The 13,401-nt window shown below is 47.6% G+C and overlaps 1 protein-coding gene across 4 annotated transcripts in view; it reads right to left on the bottom strand.

The window, feature by feature from the left end:
• The window catches only part of Mrap2 (melanocortin 2 receptor accessory protein 2), a 32,641-nt gene extending 26,209 nt beyond the window's left edge, over positions 1-6,432 (bottom strand). Inside the window, exons 1-3 of one of the 4 annotated variants that reach the window (XM_041679668.1) lie at positions 6,285-6,403; positions 5,886-6,004; positions 5,489-5,731 (exon numbers count right to left, since the gene is read on the bottom strand). The gene's annotated coding sequence lies outside the window, so the exon portion shown is untranslated. Of the gene's footprint in view, positions 1-5,488; positions 5,732-5,885; positions 6,132-6,284 lie in introns of those variants that run through there. The other 3 variants (XM_041679669.1, XM_041679667.1, XM_041679670.1) reach the window with 3 other exon arrangements.
• Between the last annotated feature and the right edge of the window lie 6,969 nt (positions 6,433-13,401).

Below are 13,401 nucleotides of genomic sequence, written 5' to 3' on the forward strand. Positions count from 1 at the left end.
CTTTGTGGGTCCCCCAGACAATGCGAGTCCCCTGTGGGAAGCAGGTCCTCAGCCCGCCCCGCCTCCCCTGGCAGTTGTTTTGCTGTCACAGGGCCATGTGTGGGGAAAGCAAAGGCACTATGTGAAGGCCAATTATCTGAAGCTTGTAAATCATTTTCACCTGAAGGGCTGTGGCATTTTAGCAATGTTCTTTAGTCAGGGAAGAAAGTATATAGGTCTCGGTAGCAGAAGCAGAAGCGACAATTAACCCCACATGCTACCTTCAGTGTTAGCATCTCATAGAGAGATTTTCAGCCTCTGCTTTTTTTTTCTTCACATCTAAGCAACATTATCATGGGCTGAGCAAGCATTTTGCAAGGCAGGAGAAGCAAAAAATTAATGTCTCACATGCTTTCTCCATCTTTCTAATAGGAATAAATGCTTTTCATACTCGAGTAGAAAAAGAAAAAAATCACTTTGTACCTTTGCCCAAAATAACAGTTACTGAGAGCCTAGGAGTTAGACACACACCCCCACCCCCCACCCCTGCCCCCCTCCTCCTCCCCCCCTTAGGCAGACAGACAGGGAGCAGGGCTATGGCTAGGTAATGAAGGTGGTGGCATTTAACCTCCTGGACCTGAAACAAAAGCTGTCAGGTCCATGCCAGCAGGCCCCCTGATGATGGACTGACTGGTCATCAAGAACCTGTCACACAACAGTTGGGGACTGTCAACTACCCTGTCTTCAGACTGATCAACCCAAAAGGAAGGACTGACTCTTCAAAGGTTTTTAAACTCCCAGCCCCAGAGAAGAGGGTTTTTTGCCTCCCCCTACTTTGCAATTCTTTTTCTCTGTATGTTTGTGGCATGTATTCCTGTGGGACAATGGTCTGTATCCTGTCACTTATATTTTAAATAAACGCTGATTGGCCAGTAGCCAGGCAGGAAATATAGGCGGGGCAACCAGGCAGGAAGTAGAGGTGGGACAACAAGAATTCTGGGAAGAGGGAAGTTTAGATGAAGCCAGACACAGAGCAAGCAAGATGTGATGGCCTAGCCAAGCCACGTGGCTAACACAATCAAGTATTATGGGTTAATATAAGTTATAAGAGTTAATAAGACACCTGAGCTAATAGGCCAATCAGTTTATAATTAATGTAGACCTCTGTGTAATTTCTTTGGGACTAAACAGATGTGGGACTAAGTGGGACAGAAAACCTCAATCAACAATGTATGTGTGTCCTCACCCCTAATAAACACCTTCCTTCAGTTGCTGATTTTGACTGTGGCATCTGAGATTTCTCTGCTGCCATCTGTTATGCTTCAGATTTTGCCTGGCAGAGAAAACAAATTTAATCCCCAGGCCCTTAGACTGTATTAGCATCATCTTAGATGGACCCTAATTCTCCCCAAACAGTGAAAACTTAACTATGTTCCACCTCCTAAAAAAAAATACATCTCCCGCTGCCCCACCCCAGTTGTTTGCTATGCTGAGGTCTAAAGAAAAGTCACAGTTTTAGGAAAATGAAATGCATGTGAAAGTCATTTTCAACCACAAACAACAGACAAATCAGACAAATTTGTCAACTTACAGCTAGGGAAGTACTCATGGGTGCTGACGGCTCTTGCTTAGGTGTTCAGCTCCCAACACACAACTAAAGGTTGTGGTATTGTCAGTAATTTTCCTGGGTACTTCTCTTTAAATGCGCGCTCTCTCTCTTTCTCTCTCTCTCTCTCTCATTCTGATGAGTCTCTCTTTCCAAGTGGGAGTCTCGGAATGCCGGCTAAGTAAGCATTTTCTTGTCTAAATGCTCCTACATCTAAATCTTCCTCCAATTCAGTAATAAATATAGAATCAAGCAGACAGCTTGCTACTCTTTCCTATTTTAATCTAAGCATAAAAAGCCCATACTCTGGTAAATACAATTCATAGGACCTCCTCAGGTATTTGATTATTTTTGCATTCCAAAGCCCCTTGAAATGCATTCATCTTTCCTGCAGAGTCCATAACTCTTATACTCACACAAACACTTCAAAGACTCCCCTCCCCCACAAAAACATGCACTGTCCAGCCCTTGACCACAAATCCAACTCTGACCTCTCACCATGCTCCCAACTGGAATCAGGGGAACTTCTTTTCTCTTTCTCCATTGTCCTGAGTTGCTGACCAGTTTCTCTCCCATCCAAATCCAAAGCCAGAAGATAGGGCTGCCCTGTTCTTTCCTCTGGGCATGCTCAATGATGGTGGTTCTTCATCACCTACTCTACTCAAAACCGCTCCTGTGCCCTCAATCTTCAGCTGGTTATCTCTCCCAGGTGGTCCCCCTTGGTCCCAGGAAATGTTCAAGCACTCCTTTCCTCACCAAATTTGAGCAAGGCAGGTTTATTCGCTACCCAGGACACCTTTGAATGGCATGTGCAGGGAGCAGATATGCAGCTCAATTTGTGTTCCCTTGAAGGCCCAGTCACTAGGCTTAGCACAGAAGTGACTCCTAAGGCATCTCTTCAACAGCCTTTTCTCTTAACCCTTATATTATTGTTCACTTCTTGTGTCTTTGTGGTGATGGGGATGTGACACAGGGTCCCACTTATGGTGGGCAAGTGCACTATTGCTGAGCTACACCTCAATCCAACACTTGTATTCATTGATTCTCTCTGTCCCTCCCTCCCTCCCTTCCTCTGTGTGTGTGTGTGTGTGTGTGTGTGTGTGTGTGTGTGCACATGCATGTGTGCATATTCTACAGGTGCTTCTGCATATGTAGACCTAGGTGGTGAAGGCCAGAGGTCAATGTAACATGTCTTCCTCTATTCCTCTCCACCTTTATTTTTTGAGACAGGGTCTTTCATTGAACCAGAAGCTCTCTGATTGAGCTGAACTGGCTACTCAATGAACTTCAGAGATCCACCACCTGGCTCTACCCTGACCCAGAGAACTAAGGCTACAGGCCTGCACCATTGCATCTAACCTTTTCCCTGGATTCTGGGGATCCGAACTCTGGTTCTCATGCTTGCAAGGCGGGCACCTTGCCAACGGAGCCATCTCCCCAGTGCAACCCTCACACCCTTGGAGTGGTTGGTAGGTACAGCCTTCAGATAGAGACCTTAGCCTTTCTACTTGGCAGTGAGTACTCTCAGTTGGAAAGTGTGTGCCTTAGGCAGATAACGTATCCTGGTACCCTTACTTTACCTACAGGCATGTTTTTGTGACTGAGTGCTAACCTTTGATTCCTTCTCTTCTTCTTTCTAGCAGAAATGAACGTGAGCACTGAAAAACAAAATGCGGCACCCGCTAATCCTGTGGGGACCCTCCCCGACAGTCCTGACCACTGACCTTAGGAATGACGTCCCATCCTGCCGGTTAACTCTCACAGGACTGGCTCAAATGCTGGCCACGTCTCTCTCTGCCAGGCTAACATTGTCACTGTCTGTTCCTCTCAATGATCTGGTCTTCAGATCTTGCCTCCAACCACCTTCCTCCAGATTCTTTGACATGGCCCCTATGCTAACTGGATGTTGCTCAGAATTGACCATGGAGTGCAGTGGACTCTGGGCTCCTCCAATCCTAATGATTCATGGAGGGAAGAGGTGACAGACGGTGGTTACATGCCTGGTGTTAATCTCCACTCTCTTGTCTATTGGTTATGTAACCACGAACAAGTACCTCATTCCTTTGTGCTTCTGTCTCTTTGTTTGTTAAATGGGCACAGCGGTAATTATGTTCCCACTTCATGGGTTTGTTACAGGTATCGCAGTAAAAGAAAACACGTAACAAGCCCCACCCAAATGTGTGTGAGGAATGGGATGCCCTTACCAAGGAAATCCAAGTCTCTTCCCTAGGCCTCACTTAGACTATTGAAACTCCAGATATCTTTCAGATGAATGTAGCTCATCACAGAGGCACTATCCCGCCATCTCATCTCATCTCTTCCTACTCGCCACTACACACACACACACACACACACACACACACACACAAACCTCTTCGAAACAAGGTCTCACTAGTTGGCCTCAAACATATTCTCTTACTTCAGTTTCTCATACAATGGAATTTATAATCATGCAACTCTGCCCATGGGGGGTGGCGTACATGCGTGTGTGTGCGCATGGGGAAGCAAGAGATTGGTGTCAGGCTCTTCACCTTGCTTTTTTTGACACAGGATCTTTCTCAAGTCTAAAGCTCATTGATTCAGAAAGACTAGCTGGACAGCTAGTCCCAGGGACCCCCGTCTCCACCTCTGTAACATCAGGATTACGGCCACTACATCTGACATTTGTAAATGTGAGTGCTGGGGATCCAAATTCAGTTCCCATGGCTGTCTGCCAACTATTCTCCTAACCACCTGTGTGTAGTACCCAGTGAGGCCAGGAGACGTGTCGGATCCCCTGGGACTGGCTTTGCACACAGTTTGGGTGCCAGGAATTGAACCCAGGCCCTCTGGAAGAGCAGCCAGCGCTCTTAAACACCTCACCATCTCTTTGGTCCCCTGTCCTCTATTTTACAACTGTCTCTGAGCTTCAATGCAGAGCTAGAGCTTGAACCTGACTGTGAGCCCAACATTCTAGGATTAGTATCTTTTTCAGATATGTTCCCCTCAGATCTGTAGCGATTGTAACTTTGTCCAGTCACCCACAGCCGTATATCTCTGTCCCAGGAAGTGGCACCAATGAGAAGGCACACAAACAGAACCCTGCTCATTTTAAAGACCGCACCCCATCCTTTGCTATAGCAGGAGACTGCCTTCCTTGCCTCCGCAAAGCCAGGCATACTTTATATTGTCCAGAGCGGCCAGGGCTAAGATAGTGACGGCAGGAGATACAACAGAAACACATGCACAGGAGTGCACATCTCTCTCACAGTAAGTGCTGACATTTTCATGTTTTCAAAGTGCTGGCTGCCACCTACTAGGTGGCATCATTACCCTCATGAATCATAACTCACATTTGTAGGAGCCTGGAGATGACACACCCCCATGCACAGCCCAACTTGCCATGAATGGCCTCTGGGAATGCTTTGCTGGGTGGTCTTCAGCTGTCTTTTAGAAGAACCTGTTCTGGGAGGCGATGTTTCCATCTTTTGAAAAGTCTGGCTCTATTTTCAGGCCTCAGCCTGTGCAAAGGTGACAGCAAAACACTTTCAATGCTCCAGAGCCTGCCCATCAGGCAAGCTTCAAACCGAGAGTCCCCTTTGGGCTTCAAAACCTCCCCACGCTGTCTGGACTGGCCTCTGCCTTACCGAAGCAGCTACTTATTTTTGCTCCCACCTTCACCCCGTCGTCGATGTCACCTCCCTGCTATAAACACTGCAACAAAACCGGCTGACAGTGCCCCACCTTCCCCGGATCCCTGCAGCCCAAGCCATTCTCTTGTACCTGTTTTTGCTGCTGTACTCCAAATCCGGAATCCCAGCTTTCGTTTCCAGATCTCCCTCCGCTCCCCACTGTTAACCGGTGGAGTCAGGGTGGAAAACGATATCTCATTTTCACCTGCGCGCTGGAAATACTGCCACTTACCTTGGGGAGAGGGCAGTGCGTAAGGATTGATTTGTGTGTGGCAGTTCCTCTGTTTTCCCTGGAGCTACAGGGACACTTTCCTCCAAGCTTCTGTCGCTCTCAGAACAGTCCCGATTGCTTCATCGTTGCCAGGTTAAATCGAGTACAATATCCGGTGCTCCATGTCTTCTAAAGCGCTGTGGAAACCAAAGCTTCAGAACAGTTTTCTGTCGCACCTGTTCTCAGAAGGCCTTCCTCGGTCCCCTACCCAGAACAGGACAGAGAGGAACGCAGGAGGGAGTTGTAATTGCAGCCTCAACAGTAAGGTGGCACAAGACCCGCTCCCCAGTCTCAACAAACCTGTCAACCGCAGGGTTAGTCAAAAAAAAAAAAAAAAAAAAAAAAAAAAAAGACTCACTGCAGGGGGTGCGCATCTGGGGACCACGCCCTTGGTCTGGAGGCGCAAGTACCCAGCCTCTGGGCTCTGTGGATGTGCCACGGAGGCCCGCAGACCCTGATGGCGGGAAAGTTTCTCACCTGCGAAAGAGGGTGTGGTCTGATCGAGATGCTCAATGAGCCCACTGAATGCTCAGCCCAGGACTAGGAGCTGTAGCTAGGATTTCCTGACTCCCTCGGCCGGAAGATCTGATTTCAGCAGCAGGACAGGCTTCGAACTTGGGAACCCTTCAAAGGGCCCCCATAAGCTGCCCTCGGTACCGTCCAAACCCGAATGGCTTTTCCCCGCCCTCCCTCCCGGGGCAGACTGAACGACCCTCGGCCCCCGGGCTATCCCCATGCCCCATCCTGCCCCGATTACCGCAGGCTCTACGGTGTCCAGCTCCTCCGGTTCCCAAACCTCACCACCGCTGCTGGCTGGAGCTGTGTCAGTCGCTTCCTGCGCCGCGGTGCGGTGGAAACAAGCGCTGGCGACCTAGCCGCGGAGGCGGAGGCGGCTTGGGCAAGGAGGCTGGGGTTGAGCTCCCAGAAGCCTCCCCAGTCCTGGGGCGCCAGAGGACTACGTGAGTGTGGCTATACACCTGCATTGAGCAAAGGAAAGATGCCCAGGGATACTTTGACCTCTCGGGCTCTGTGGTGGGTCTCTTAGACTAACTTTGGGTACCTGAGCTGAAGTGGGGTTGCATGAGCAGGCTTGCCAGCCATTTTCAACCTCGGGTTCAAGTTCAGAGATGCTTGACCCCTCCATAAGGCACTGCCTAAATTACTATCTCGGATTTTGAGTGCCTCTTCCAACCTAACGGTGCAGATAGATGCGATGCAAGGGGCACCAAACACCCTCCAGACAGATCCTGAAGAGTTACCAGTGGACTGGGAGCAGGCTCAAGTTAGCAACCATGACTATTCTGCGCACATTTGTATTTGTTCATCCAGTCTGTATCGGGTGCCAAACACCAACTTTGTAGAGCTAGTGGAGTCAGACAATAAAGATTACCAGTAAACACAACTCAGGGGATGTGAATGAAGTGTTGTGGACAGAAATACAAAGCAGAAAATAGGACAGTGGGCTTTGTGTGGGGGATGGGGTCAGAGCTGGCGTTATTGGGTAACAAGGAGGTGAGAGAACAACCAGGCTTTTATCTGGGGAAAGATGACCCTGGCTGTGAGCCAGGCACTAAGATGTCCCTTAGCATATACTTATCCCAAATGCCACACTAGAAAGGTTGCATGGCCATGCCGATTTTACAAATAAGAAAGTTTAAGCTGGACGGTGGTGCTGCATGCGTTTAATCTCAGCACTCCTGCGACAGAGGCAGGTGGATCCCTGAGTTCAAAACCAGCCTGGTCTACAGAGCAAGCTCCAGGACAGCGAGGGCTACACAGATAAACCCATGAGGGAGGGAAGGGGGGAGGAAGAGAGAGAGAGGGGGAAAGAAGGAGGGAGAGAGAGCTACATACGAAGGCATGCACCGTCACAGCTGGCAGGCTGGCAATGGTCTAAGTCAATATGATGGTGCCAGAAAAGGATTCCTGGAAATGATATCTGATTCGTGAATTTTTTTTTAAAAAAAAAGTAGTTTCATTATCACATGTAAAATGAAATATTTTGAAAACCATTTTTTATAGCATCTCTGTGTGGTTTCCCTGGCTCATTGGCAAGCAGCTTGATTCTACGTGATAGATTTTAACAATCTGCAGTGAGAATTGTCGGTGGTTCGCAAGACTGTGAGCTGACTCATTCCCTTTGTAGGGTTCTGTTTGTGAGAATGTGACCCATCACCCGTGTCATGGCACCTCTACCACTGTCAGGGCTTGGTGACACTGCAAAGAGCAGCAGCAGAACTGCCACTGCTGAGTACAACGGGCCAATGTCCACCTTAGCTGTGGACCCCAGGGGCTCTTTTACCTAGTTAGAGGGCCAGGGGTTCACAGGGTTGACAGTCTAGGAACACTGTTCTTGTTTGCAGGAGGCTAACCATTACTCTCAGAAGCTAAAACTCTAGGCTGCAGACATCAGGGGGCTAATGAAGCTCCCATGTCCCTCTTAGGTACCTGTCCCTGGTGGCACCCAACCCCTTCTTTCCCCCAGAGTCACCAACATTTCTACCGTCCCTCTCGGTCCATCTCAAGAACCACTTCTCCTAGAGAACCTCCATTGCCTTGCTACGAACTCGTCTATGCAGGAAGAGAAACACCGGTGTGTGCTTGTCCCTGTGTGACTGCAGTTTCATGCAGGGCACATCGACTGTGTGGAAGTGAGGGGACAACCCCAGGCATCTGTCCTTACCTTCTACCTTGTTTAAGGCAGGATCCCTCATTGCTCACTGTCTAGGGGCCTGCACTGTGTCCCGTCTTGCTGTAGGAGCAGAATTACAGACACGCTGCTGGATCTGAATTCAGATCCTCAAGCGGGCACAAGAACTTTATCCAGAGCCTTCTTGCCAGCGCTACCAATGAACTCTTAACCTGAAATCTGAAACCTCTCTTTTCCCTTTCTACTTTAGAGTTCAGCAGGTTTACCCTCCCCTCCTCTCCGACCTGTTTCAGTTTCTTTGCAAGATCATGTTTTTGCATCCAGTGGGCATTTAAGGGGTTCACTTTTTAAAATATTTATCTTTATTTCATTTGCATTGGTGTTTTGCCTGCATGTATGTCTGTATGAGAGCATTGGATCCCCTGGGACTAGAGTTACAGACAGTTGTGAGCTGCCATGTGGGTGCTGGGAATTGAACCTGGGTCCTCTGGCAGAGCAGTCAGTGTTGTTAACCACTGAGCCATCTCTTCAACACAGGGGGGTATATATTTATAACAGGTAATAAAAGAATGCAGACTCACTGTCTTTTAATTTTGTCATGTCAGTCCAAAGATAACTAGTGACAAGGCACAGCTGCATGTATCTATAGATGCTGTCCATCAGTCAATATTGACACCTCTTGAGGAAAATTCTGATTTTTCATTCTGAGATTGGAAAATTAAGACTTAAGGGTCATTTTCCTACGGTCATGATTATAGTCAGTGGCACAGCCGGGATTCACGCTCAAAATGCAGAAATTATTTTCATCAGGAACTCATACTTCCTCTCCTTCAATCGTTCATTTGTTTCTTCTGTCTACAGATACTTACAACTGTTTGCCTCCGCTCTGTAACAGCTGCTAGGAAAATCGCAATGATTATCACATAAATCTTACCCTCAAAAATCTAATAAAAGAGAAAAATGAGCACGGAAGTAGTCGAAACCCAGGACTGCGAACTTCACCAAAGAGCCTTGTGGAGAGCCAGCCTAAAGGAATGCTTTGTTTCCCACCTGGGGCTTGAAGAGGGGACCTGGCAGTAGAGAAGACAGCACCATAGAAGTCTGGTGGAGAACACGGAAGGAAACTGCACAGGAGCCAGAGAAGGAGCAGCCGGGATGAGCGGATGAGTGAGATGAGGTGGGAGGCTGGCTTTGATTGCTGGGGATGGGGTAGGGTGGGAGATGGGGTGGAGGGTGGGGGGCGGGTGTGAAGTTCTTGAGATAAACAGCAGATGCGCCCAGCAAGGCCAGTGGGGCCAGATCACAGAGGTCTATACAGTTCTTTCGGGGACTACGTTGTCCTTGAATATGTATGAAAAGTTGTTATATCTGCCTATCATAGTCAGTGTTCTAGTGCCGTGAGCAGACACGTGACCACAGCAATTCTTACAAAGAAAAACGTTTCACTGGGACTGGCTTACAATTCACTGGTCTAGTCCATTGTCATCATGGCAGAAAGCATGGCGGCAGGCAGGCTGATATGATCCTGGATACGTAGTTGAGAGCTCTACATCTGGATCAGCAGGCAGCAGGAAGAGGATTGCCACACCAAGCCTGGCTTGAACATCTGAGACCTCAAAACCCGCCCCCAGTGACACAAAGTCACACCTACTCCAACCAGGCCATGCCTTCTAAAAGTGTCACTTCCCTATGGGCCTATGGGGGACATTTTTTATTCAAGCCAAACTCTGTGCATGCCAGAGAAGATGTTAAAAGACTTTAGTCAAATTTTCAAAAGAAGACATCAGCTTCTTTTCTGGAAGCCTTGTCTGTGGATCTAAGAATTGCACCATCAGTCAGAATAGACAGGACACTGTTCAGTTTCAAACCTAGGACAAGTGGCTGAGGTGATTATTTAATATATTCCTCAGTCCCTCCTATCACAGGGTATGGTTGGCATACCCCACCCTCTACCCTGACCTTTGCAGCCCCAGGGCTGGGCCACCCTTTCCCCAGAGGTTCTTCCCTATATAACCTAGACATTTTGGTTACCTGCCCTCTTTTGGACCTTTGACCTCCTGGCGGCTGCACCCGTTTCCCCTCTTCCCTTCCTCCTCTCTCTCTTTCCCTCCCTCCTATCCCCGCATGGCCCAGCTCAGTCTGGTCATATCCACTCTGGACTCTCCCAGATGTCCCTGCCTCTGACTATTTTCTCCGTCACTTACAATGAACTTTCTTTTCTAGCACACCTCGGAGCAATCATGGCCTTTCTTTTTTATTTATTTTATTTTTATCCTCACATACCTAGAGTTTAGAAGGGTGCAGGCTGAGCCCTGCCAGATGAAGTGGTACTGCCAACCTTGGACAAGAATGATCGGTCCCTCCAGCACCTGACCAGTACCTCCTAAGTGGGGTGAAGGGTGATGTTAGCTGGCTGACAGGCTTAGAATTATGGAGCTGATAGCCAAGAACATGTCCCTGGAGGACATGAAAGGGAGCAGGAAGTAGGACCACAGTTTGCTGAGACACTGAGCCTTCATCTGACTTCACTAAGCACTAAGATGTGTATCCCCAGAGTCATATGTCCCGGTCCCCAGTACTTCAGAGTATGGGATGTTTAAAGAGACTGTTAAGTTAAATGAGGTCATGTTAGGTAAGTCTTCATCTATATGATCAGTGTTCTCATGGGAAGAGCAAATTAATACACAGAGAAACAGTGGGTACAAATGAGCACAGAAGGGTGACCAGATGACAGGAAGAGAGTGGCCATCTGCAAGTCAAAAAGAAAGATCTGAAACATGTCTGTGGCCCCGAGGGAACTTCCGGTCTCTGGGAGGAGACACATTTCTGTTCTTAAAGTTACCCAGAATGTGGTATGTTACTAAGGTCAGATCCAGTAGACCAATGGGCAGAGCTCCAACTCAAAACTCAAAGATAATGTCTTTATGAAAGTTAAGATGACAGCCAAATAGCTTTAATCTCAAGGGTGTAGAACATAGGGAGATGTGTGATAATGTCCAAAGCCAAGGATGTGTGATGACCAGAGCCTGTGACCCTTAGCAGGGTTGTCATGAGAGGGAAACTGGGACCAGACTGCCGCGGGTGCCCTTACAAGGAAACTGAGAAGAAAGAAGAGGAAGGAACCATAGGCCTAAGGAAAGCCATGGGACAAGGAGGGCCAGCCACTAAGGCCAAGTCATCTTACTTGAGGGACCAGTGACAGGTCTTCCAACAAAGACACCATTGGCCTAGCCTTGGTATACAGCCATAGCTAGAGCCCTTTGTGTTTGCTGGTTCACTAATTCGACAGCTGCTCTTTCTGAACCTGATGGGAAATACGCAGTAGGTATGTCCCACAACATGAGAAATGAATGGGGTACACAGTGCCAGGCTGCACTGCTCTTTTCTTAATTTTCTTTTTCATTTCAGGTAGACTCTCAATCTTCCTAATGCTGAAACCCTTTCATACAGTTCTTCATGTTGTAGTGACCCTCAACCATAAAATTCTTATCGTTGCTGCTTCATACCTGTAATTTTTTATTGAACAGTGTCCCAGTCCCTAAGTCCATTGGAAACGTATTTTCTTATGATTGTGCCCCACAGGTTGAGAACCTCTGGATTAGAGACAAACATTTCTAAACATAGAGTAAAGGAAGAAAGAACTCAAAGCCAGAGTCAAGGGAGAAAGCAAAGGATAGAATAAGTCACTGGGCAAAATAATAAGAAGATAAATCAAGAGAATGCTGTAGGAAGGACTGGGCATCCACTTACTAATTCATTTAATGGTGGGTATTATATATTGTCCTTCTGAAGATAAGGAATTTTTCAAAGAGACGAGGCAGATATGGAAAAAAGCATACAGTTTGTTCCTTTCTGCTTGCTTAAAATGATACCATCTATTAAGAAGTTTTTCATGAAAAGAATAAGAATAAAACCAGCAAGGAAACACATCATGGATGCATCTAGTCATCTAAGTAAACAAGCAAGATTTGGAGACAAATGAACCTGGAGACCACCCAAAGGCAGCACTGAGGAGCTGGAGAGAAGATAAGGAAAGACAGAAAATGGGATGAAATGTCCCTGGCCTGCTGGCAAGGGACAGCTGGCAGCTCTCAGGATGCCAGGAGCAGAGGCTCATTGTTGGCTGGAGACTTGAGGTGGCACGGTTTATTTTCCAGTTGATTAGGACCTATGTCAGCCAGCCCAAAAGGAAGCAGTAAAACCAGAACTGTCTCTGAGGATCCACCACAAATATTTAATGTGTCTGGCCTGAGGATCCTGGCTGCATCCCAATGTGTTCAACAGGAAGGCAAGAACCAGCGGGCAAGACAAACTGCAGTGGGGCTCAGATCTTAGAATGCATAGAATGATATATCTGCTGCTCTAACTTGGTTGTTTTCTTTTCAAAATAGGATAATCTATCACCTAGCTAAACCAAAGGCAGAAGCACACCTCTAATATGCTGCCAGCAAAAGTCCCCTAAGGGAACAATGTACCATTCCTCAAGGACGGTATCCTCTTCCATCACTGGGGCTTCAGGAGCCAAGGAAGAGTGAAGCCCGATCAATAAAAACTCAGAGACAGAAATTGGGGTTCAACCTAAAGGTCAGAAAAGTAAAGCAGCCAGCCACTGGCTCTTAACCTCTGCCTTAGTTTGAAATGGCAGTCCTCCCTCCGGGAATCTCAGAATGAGACTGAGCCTGAGAGCTGTCTCCTCCAGTTTTATCATCCTCTCTTGGGCTGGAATTAAATGTGTGCACCACTACCGCCTGGTTTCTGTGGCAAACTAGTGTGGCTACTGGGATTAAAGGTGTGTGTTATTACTACCTAGTCAAGAAGGCTGGCCAGGGTAGCTGTTTTACTTTTCTGATCCTCAGGCAAGCTTTATTTATTGACATAGAAGTGAAATGCTGTTACACAAGAGGGTGAACATCCCAGAAGGCCGAGCTAGACTATGAGAAGCCCGGGCTCAGTGCCCTCCTGCCAATCAGGACCCTCTTCTACCCTCTACCTGCCATAGCTCCCAGTTTTCCCTAGCTAATTTGAAAGTTACTGATTATTATATTTTTCTTATTTTTTGTCCTAAATTTGGTTTAATTTGCTTTGTCTTAGTTTTCTGTGGCTCTGTGGCTCTTTTCAAATCAGCACCGTCGTTCCCAAGTCTGTGCTCTTTGCTTTCACTGGCAAGCTGCTGCTCTTCATGCTATGGATCACATACCAGGCATAACCCAGCCGGAGCTCCCAC

Source organism: Microtus oregoni, unplaced genomic scaffold (assembly GCF_018167655.1).
Source record: "Microtus oregoni isolate MIOR12 unplaced genomic scaffold, Mior012 000032F_ref0000030, whole genome shotgun sequence".
In the NCBI taxonomy this organism is placed as follows: Eukaryota; Metazoa; Chordata; class Mammalia; order Rodentia; family Cricetidae; genus Microtus; species Microtus oregoni.